At 33.3% G+C, this 10,094-nt stretch overlaps 1 long non-coding RNA gene across 1 annotated transcript; it reads right to left on the bottom strand.

The window, feature by feature from the left end:
* Positions 1 to 4,877: 4,877 nt before the first annotated feature.
* Positions 4,878 to 9,825, bottom strand: LOC134269928 (uncharacterized). The gene is made up of 3 exons (XR_009992679.1): positions 9,679 to 9,825; positions 8,113 to 8,188; positions 4,878 to 5,635 (listed from the first exon to the last, which is right to left on the bottom strand). It is a non-coding gene; the product is annotated as an uncharacterized LOC134269928 (long non-coding RNA).
* Positions 9,826 to 10,094: the final 269 nt, after the last annotated feature.

Raw genomic sequence — 10,094 nt, 5'->3', positions numbered from 1 at the left:
AATGTGCTGATTTGCTAAACTCTGTACACTCTTTAGTTTGGAATTACGATTTTGGGAAGGTGTTTTGTTTCAAATTTTTACTTGAATAAAACTATTTTTCTTGATAAAAGTTTTAATATTTCTCATTAAAACACATCAAAATTGCTACTTTTCCTAAGGATTAAGAATAAAGTTAAAATTTTTAAATGCAAGGATGTGTCAATCAAACCCGCCAAAAAATTTAAAGTTTTAATAACTTTTAAATGAAATAAGATTTTTAATTAATTTTTGTGTGAAATGCTATTAAAATATATAATTCGTGATATTATACAAAAAAAATGAGAAAATATTAACTTCAAATCTGTGTCCAAGTCCCTTTTAAGCAGGAAAGGGTTGAAAAATCAGAGTACGGTACATAAACTGGAAATGCAAGAGTTGCTTTTATATGTTTGGTTTAGCTGCCCTTTGTTATAAAATTGGTGGTGGCAACCCCTTATTTTGTTTTAAGAAAAATTTTATCCTCCAAAAACAGAGGCCGCCTAGATGAAAATGCGTGTGTTTCATAATAAAACTTCTATTGTGATATTGTGGCACAAAGCTTTAAAGTTTGTTACAGCAAGAACTCGACGCGTAAACATATTATCTTAGCGAACAATAGTGTTTTGAATATCAGTATAATTTTCAATGTAACCTTAAAAAGATATCTTCGTACACATGTAATAATGATGACTAGTCCAGTATTATCTTCAAGAAGTAGGTGTATATATTCACATTTCCATAAAAAGGGTGTTCTATTTGTTCTTCTTCCGAGTGACAAAAATTACAGTACTGAGAGTCATTTTTGTTAAAATCTAATAAAAAGAAATTAAATGCTAAAATTCTGTTTAAAATTCTATACTGAAAGCATAGGAGTTTTTACGGTCTTTTGTTAATCTGAAGCGTATTTTAGTGGATTGTTTTTCCATCCTTCAGTGTCGACCTTTAAAATCTAACTCCACTTTGCTTTACCTGTTGACACAGAAGAGTTTTAATTGAATATCATAAAATCATTTGGATTTGTGACATTTCATCACCTTGTAAATATCTCTCATACCTAATGGGGTATCTAGCTTTTTGATAGTTATGCCACGGCCAGGAGTTTTTTATCAAGAATTAATACATGTAGCATGAATTATAACTCTATATTTTAAAAAAAGAAGAAATAATGTTAATCATAGGATAAGTATTACAAAAAATATTCAAAACTTGATAAAGAATCATCTTCATTAATAATATCATTAACTCATCTTATGTTGCTGTCAAACATGAGGTTATTATTCATAAGGCCCATGGGCCACATCCCTCACCTGAGAAGCTTTGACCATTCTGTTTTATACCAGATTTCCCCCTCGTAATACATAATGCATCCCCACCCTACCCCAATGATCATAATCTAGACATTTTGAAAACTACACTACCCAAGGATCATTCCATGTGCACGTAAATTTCAGCTTTTCTGGTCCAGTGGTTATTGAGAAGATTTCCTATATATTTCTATGTAAAAATTTGATTCCCCATTGTGGCCCCGCCTTTCCCCCGGGGTCATGATTTGAACAATTTTGAATCTACACTACTTTAAGGTGCTCCTACATTAGTTTCAGCTTTTCTGGCCGAATGGTTCTTGAGAAGAAGATTTTCAAAGATTTTTCCTAGATATTTTCTTTATTTAAAACTTTGATTCCCAATTGTTTCCCTGCCCTTCCCCGGGGGGCTATGAATTGAACAATTTAGAATCTTCACTATATCAGGTAAGCTTCCACATTCAGCTTTTCTGGCCGAATGGTTCTTGAGAAGGAGACTTTCAAAGGTTTTTCCTATATATTTCAATGTAAAATTTTGATTCTCCATTGTGGCCCCGCCCTTCCCCCGGGGGTCATGATTTGAACAAATTAGAATCTACACTACCCCAGGATGCCTCCATATAAGTTTCAGCTTTTCTGGCCCAGTGGTTCTTAAGAAAATTTTTGAATGACCATAATCTATTTTTGTCTTTTCTTTATTATCTCCTTTTGTGAGGGGACTTGGCCTTTCATTTTAACAATTTAAATTTCCCTTTATCTCTGTACCAAGTTTAATCAAAATTAGCCCAGTGGTTCTTTAGAAGAAGTCGAAAATGTGAAAAGTTTACAGACGGACAGAAGTACGGACGAGACGACGGACACACATTTGGTTATATATTGGGTACATCAAGTCCAAGTCCTATTGGATACTGCTTATTGGATACAAAAAGTGTACACACGAGAGAGCATTATTTGGGTAGTTACTGTTCAAATCTTATTGGATAGTAATTATTAGTGTGTCCGTATTTTATTGGGTTTTTTCTTATTGTTTTTTTATTCATTCCAAATTTTTTATATATTTAATATTTGCTGGTAAATTCAGACAAGACTGAAAACCTTTTGTTTTGAACCCATATTTTTGTCAATTTATGTGATATAGCTCTTTTATTGTAACACCTAAGTAATTTGTTCTTAGCAATATGGATATACACCTGTATACATTTCAAAATATCAAATATTAAAATAGATGAATACCTAAGTGCAAAAAAAAAGAACTTAATTGTGCAAAAACAACTCAACATATCTCAGACTCTGTTCAACCTTTCTTAAATAACAAAAATAGGTATTTAAGGAAAACATTTTTGAGTCATGACCAATTAATAATAAGCAAATGCCAATAACATATGAGGCAGAATGAAGGTATCCAACAGGCATTGGACAGGTGTCCAATACCTGTTGGGTTGTATTTTGACAAGGGGATTAAACTTACCCAAGAACAATTGAACATTCTTGAATCTCCTCATCAAAATACAACCAAACAGGTAATGGACACCTGTCCAACTCCCCTTGGATATCTACATACCACCCAACAGGTAATGGACACTTGTCCAATTCTTCTTGGGTTTGTTGAATTCTTTCATCAGAATACCACCCAACAGGTAATGACATTATCTCCAACTCCTCTTGGATATCTACATCCCACCCAATAGGCTATGGACACTTATCTAATTCTTGGGTTTTTTGAATTGAATCACCAAATATACAACAGGTAATGGACACTTGTCCAACTTCTCTTGGATATCTATATACCACCCAACAGGTAATGGACACTTGTCCAATTCTTCTTGGGTTTCTTGAATTGTTTCATCAGAAAACCACCAAACAGGTAATGGACATCAGTCCAACTCCTCTTGGATATCTACATCCCACCCAACAGGAAATGGATACTTGTCCAATTCCTTTTGCGTTTCCTGAATCTCCTCATCAAAATAAAACCCAAAAGGTAATGGACACCTGTCCAACTCCTCTTGGATATCTATATACCACCCAACAGGTAATGGACACTTGTCCAATTCTTCTTGGGTTCCTTGAATTGTTTCATCAGAAAACCACCAAACAGGTAATCGACACTTGTCCAACTTCTCTTGGATATCTATATACCACCCAACAGGTAATGGACACTTGTCCAATTCTCTTGGGTTTCTTGAATTGTTTCATCAGAAAACCACCAAACAGGTAATGGACATCAGTCCAACTCCTCTTGGATATCTACATCCCACCCAACAGGAAATGGATACTTGTCCAATTCCTTTTGCGTTTCCTGAATCTCCTCATCAAAATAAAACCCAAAATGTAATGGACACCTGTCCAACTCCTCTTGGATATCTATATACCACCCAACAGGTAATGGACACTTGTCCAATTCTTCTTGGGTTCCTTGAATTGTTTCATCAGAAAACCACCAAACAGGTAATGGACATCAGTCCAACTCCTCTTGGATATCTACATCCCACCCAACAGGAAATGGATACTTGTCCAATTCCTTTTGCGTTTCCTGAATCTCCTCATCAAAATAAAACCCAAAAGGTAATGGACACCTGTCCAACTCCTCTTGGATATCTACATCACACCCAACAGGTAATGGACACTTGTCCAATTCTTCTTGGGTTTCTTGAATTGTTTCATCAGAATACCACCCTACAGGCAATGAACACTTGTCCAATTCTTCTTGGGTTTCTTGAATTGTTTCATCAGAATACCACCCAACAGGTAATGGACATCTGTCCAACTCCTCTTGGATATCTACATCCCACCCAACAAGCAATGGACACTTGTCTAATTCTTTGGTTTCTTGAATTGCATCATCAAAATACAACCCAACAGGTAATAGACACCTGTCCAACTCCTCTTGGATATCTACATCTCACCCAACAGGTAATGGACACTTGTCCAGTTCTTCTTGGGTTTCTTGAATTGTTTCATCAGAATACCACCCAACAGATAATGGACATCCGTCCAACTCCTATTGGATATCTGCATCCCACCCAACAGGCAATGGACACTTGTCTTATTCTCGGGTTTCTTGAGAATCTCTTCATAAGAATACTACCCAACATGTAATGGACACCTGTCCAATTCTTCTTGGATATCTTCATCCCTTCAATAGTATATAAATTAAAAGGTATTGGACATTCTTCTTGGGTTACTCAAAATATTTTTCATAAGAAAGAAAACCCAATAGGTATTGGACATTTGTTCAACTTCTCTTGGATATTACATCCCAACATTAGAATAAAACCCAACACGTAATGTTTACTAGTCCAATTCTTCTTGGGTTACTTATACCCTTCATTAAAATTGTCAAATTTGTCTATATATTTATACTCTTGGATTAGATTGCAAACCCAATAAGTATGACATTTACCTTTCCTAGTTGAATTCAAATTTATCTGCATAAGCATACATAAGTCCAAAACATATTTAATACTTTAATTCTAACATTCCACATCTCATTCAGTGTACACTTTACAAATGATAGGAAATATATAAGCATTTTGTGCTTAAAGTATTTGGCTTTGAAAGAATTTTATAACCATGTTTGCAAAATTTAAATTTTAATATTGGAACTTGGAGCAAGTAATTACAGGTAGAGCAAAATGCTGAAAACCATATTGATAAATAGATCACACCCTTGATAAAATATTTGCCTTCAGTTGCTAAGATTGTGTTGAATTATATGGAAAATTTCTATAATCCTGTTTATTACAGATACATGTACAATGCATATTTTCCCTGTACTAATAAAAATACTTCTGAGATGTAAAAGAATGGATTTAATAGTCACCGATGTTAAAAGATATTACATGAATCTCATTAATCTGGTTTGGAAATCACAAACTTAGTTTTGAAGCCGATTAAACAGTGTCGCACCAGAAAACTCAGTTACAAGTACAATGAATGAATTTTAATATCAAAACTTTAAAATAATTGATGCATTTTGTCCAAATCTATTCGAAAAATCGGGATAAAAATATTAAATCAAATCATCACTGTTATAAGTCTTCGAGCAAGACAAAAGTCATTACATGCCCAAATTTTACATGTAAGGCTTTGATCCTATATTTCAATAAATGTCCAAAAGGTTTTATTTTTCTTTCTCTTCCATACTCTCTTCTTCAGGGTCTCTCATGGCCTATACCGTATGATACCTCCATTGACTCTGCTCTTTTATATTGCCATATGTTTACCCAGTAGTAGTGGTTATGCTCAGACAATTTTTGAAATATTCCTTATTTCATGCATCTCCTTCAAATCTGCCTATGTCCTTTTTATTCATTCTGCAATTAGATAAAGGCATTTCTTTGCAGTATAAAACATGTTTTTCTTGACTACAGTAAGATCAACCTTTATGTTGATCAAACCCAACCAAGAAGTAAAAGTATATTTCTTATTCAGAAATATGTATTGATAAATAATATGGAAGAAAAACTAAATTCCATCAACTCTTTTTTGTTTCTTCTATGTCTAACTGCATCTTCATCCTACCCCCATCTGCCATAATTTTATCAAAATGGAATCATCATTCAACACACAAAACGACGTTGCATATTAATTAGACAGTTTGTTAGTTTCTGATTGATAAGAAGGAGATTTTAAAAAGATTTTACAACTATTTTTTGCAAATTTTAGACTTATGTAACACTATCAGTACATTTGGGGTCCATAATCTTCAAAATCATCTCTACACTTAACCCTGCTAAAGAGAATTTAAAATTGACCCAAACCTTACTTACTGCTTTGAAATTATATTGACAGGGACAGAGACACACTTGACACTCCATCCCCCCTTCCTGGGGTATGCTTTGCACAGAATTTAATTAAAATTGACTTAGCTGGATAGAAGTTGAAAATATGAAAAATTACATTCAAACAGATATGAATAACTTACACCATATCAGACATGAAGTAGTGAAGTAGTAAATAAAATACACCTACAAGATGAAGCTATTTTATTCCTTTGAAGTGATATCTAGCTCTTTTCCCCCTGTTGCCACCATTTGACGCACTTTCAATTTCCCAAGAGTGTTTATCTGGCTGCCCCCTGAAGCCATTTTGACTGACTTGAAATGATTGACCATTACTTTTAGAACATGCTAATATTAAGCACCTAAACATCATCAAAGTGTCATATATTATATATCTATGTTTGGGGAATGGATTGAACTTTCACATTGTTATATAATTTTTTAGAATAATGAATCTACAATTAACAATATAAAGGTGAAACCAGGTAACATGATATTTTCACAACTAATCTTCATATTATCCTCACTATGAGAGAAATTTTCTATAAAACATACCAGTAAATTTAACATTTAATACCAAACCATTTAAAGTGCTCATTATTTTTTTAATTATAATTAATTAAGATAGTTTAATAATGATAGGTTATTATCTTAGTCTTGAGCCAACCAAACTTCACAATCATGTTCATGCAGACATGTTGTTTATAAATATTTTATATATTTAGTTAAACATTTCTTGCAAAAGTCTCTTGGGGGGAAATAAATTATTATTTATCTTAATCAATGCCCTGATGAAAAAATGCTGAAAGTGGAGTATTTAGTACTCATAAAACACATGGGAAATCTAAGGCCGTCATTGTTGTTATTGGTAAAAATTTTATGAAGTTTTTCCTTCTAGTTTTCATTGTAAAATTTATTTTCCTAAAATTCAACTTTAGAATTGATGTAAAAACATTGTGAATTATAATACAACCAAAGGTTTGTTACATAAAATGCAATATTAAGGCTGAATTTTGCCTGTGACAAGGCCCAAATTATTCTTGTAAACAGACTGGGCGCCATTGTTTTCACACAGGTAAATCTCACGTGAATTCACACCAAGCTGTTACTTTACTAATTATAGTAACATTACCTAATGTGTAATACACATGATTGGCTATTATTTAGAGCTGAATTTTTTTTAGAAACAGGGGAAATCACAAAGCTTTTTAGGGTTGTTGTGTGTATGCATCAAAAGTCGTCAACAGGGAAATGGGGCATAGCATCATATGGTGGCATCAGGAGGTAAAGGATGTAATGCATTAGGGGGAAAAGAGTTTGTATTGTTTCTTTTCCTGTATGCCACCTCTATCAGAACAAAATGTTATACACGTATTAACATAACCTATAACCAAATAGTACCCCGGTTTTTAGTTTACCATTAATTAAGGAGGCTGGCGGGTCAAAAATTTAATCTTAAATTAACCACCAGATTTAACTTATTTTTCAAGATATGGTATATTTAGCTGTCAACTATCATTTGGCAAAGAAAAATTTCGTATATTTTAGTGTTAAAATTTTATCATTTTGTATAACTTTATATGGAGCTCTCCTTTTAAAGGAGATTGAATTAGTCTAAAAATGGCTGCCACCCCCTAGCCTCGTTAAGTTCTGGAACCAACCCTCAGACGCCCTTAAAACAAATGATTCAAAACTGGCAAAGGTAAAGGGCGTCAGAAGAATATAAAATAAAATGATACTACAAACAAGCAAACAGTGTACATGAAAATGTTGGCAAACACTAGAAAAAATACTAAGGTACTTTCTCAAACTCAACATGAATACTTAAGAGGTTTAAATGTTGCTGTATTGCACATACCAAAAGCTTTCCTGCCGTTAAAGGTTGGTTGCCTAGTAGTTATGTAGTATGTACTAGTTTTTCCCTCTATTTCTTCTAATTTAAGAAGCGAAAATGTCTCAAATCTTATGGTAGTCATGAAGTATTCCTGATCATTTTACTGATTACTTACAATTGTCCTATTTCTGAGGGTCATCTTCTGATGAGTGTGTTCTCTGCAATGTTCACAATTGAAGTTCCTGTTTGACCTGTTACATATTGAAAATCCTCAATGAACATGATTATGGTTTTAATTTCCATTGCAATTATTGAGTACTTTTATAAAAAAAATCTAATTTAAAACCAATTTATTGTAACATAATACTTAGGAAAATATTTATGAAATATCAATGGAAAAAAGGAATCATTATCTCCAGTTATCCTAAAATCACAAGTAAGCATTAAATATATCAATTCACATAAATGTAGCGCGATTCTAATTACACACCCATCCTGTGAAATAGTTATAGTAGCCCTATATCAATTTCAGCATTGTTTTAAATCAATTAAAACAAATGCCAAAAACAATAATAAATCAAAGGCCTGAAGGGCCTGCGAGTTGACTCGCTAGAGTCAATTGAGCTTTTTCATACATCTGGGCACCATACCTTAATATATTCAGTTTATTTTGCATCTTAAGAGATTGAATATTATATGTCTGATCCATGTTCGGTTCATAAATAAAGTGTATATTGCTTTTCCTTTATATATACAGGTTGGCACAAATGGGCTCCTATATTATTTTGACTGGATTCTATAATGAATTTAAGCACATTAGCTGAAGTGGTCAGTGTTATGGAGCAATTAGGTTAAAGATTCCCACAGCAAATCTGGATTCTAAATATAGATTTTCAACAACAACTAGCTGCAGCTAATGCAAGCAGCAGGTGTTTGTGTTAGGGAGTATTCTAGGTCAATTATAAATAAACTTCAGATGGGAAGATTAGATCCACCTAACATGCTTGAACATATATTCATACGCAGTAATTGTACATCGTACAGGTATTTAATCAAAATTTTCTTTAAAAGCATGAAGGCATAAATAATGTTACAGTATGAAATTTTATACAGTTTTCACCTCTTAAGTTTATACAATCACTCAAACCAAAGCATTTTTTGCTAGAACTATTATATCTGGCATATGGATCACCTTGATGAATGCGTGATAAATTTTACAGCTCTGAAACGGCTATGTCGACAGGGAGTAGCTCGCTACGCGAGCCAACTCAAAAAAATCAAAATAAAGCAGACACTCAAAATCAAAGACAGAAAAAGGCACTGTTTTTACTGAACGTTTTTATCATCATCTCAGCTCACTTTGCGATTGTAATACTGTCTACATGAACCGATAATTTACAGCTGATTTATGAGTCAACACACGATTGTTAAAATTTTCATTTCCCTTTCCAATATACATTGTCAGAACATACTTAGTTGGTTATGATATAAAATTCAATAATTAACACTTTCGATTTATTAAAGATTATCTAACAATAAACGATTATTTACTAAATACTTCTCGCCCTCAAGGGAGTTAAAAAGACAGAGAAAATTCAGAATACATACAAGTGCAACTTAGGATTAATTGTTCCGATATATCTATTTTAATTTTGTGCACAATTGTTTTCAAAATTACATTGAAATCAATTTTCTTAAACAAGAACCCAGCAATAGATAAATATTAATCGAATAAACTTACCTTTTCTCTTGTCAATCAGACAATCTTGTTGACATTAAGTGTTTCTTAGTCGCCATATTTTTTTCCATGAAAACAAACGTTGTTATGATCAGGATCAACGGAAGTTGATTTTCGGAACTCTCGAGAATTTAGAGTTCCGAATGTAAAAGTGAAACACAAAACACGGTGCGTCCGTGAAAGCAACTTTTTTGGACACTTTTTTGGACAAATCGTCGTGTCCAAGTTTTGTTGGGTACTAACCTGCAAATACCCAATTAGGGTGTTTCAAGCATATTCAGCGACACTTCTTATTGGGTATACCCAATAAGCAAAAAGTACCCAATAAGTACAATCTTGGCATGAAAAATACCCAATAAATGCACTCTCGTAAACACGGACAAACAGACAGTTAGACGGACGGACGACGGACAAAATGT

This window comes from Saccostrea cucullata, unplaced genomic scaffold (genome assembly GCF_032062105.1).
Source record: "Saccostrea cucullata isolate Sc308-1 unplaced genomic scaffold, CSIRO_AGI_Scuc_v1 ctg23651, whole genome shotgun sequence".
NCBI classification, from domain to species: Eukaryota; Metazoa; Mollusca; class Bivalvia; order Ostreida; family Ostreidae; genus Saccostrea; species Saccostrea cuccullata.
This window is presented reverse-complemented; position numbering and strand designations above follow the sequence as displayed.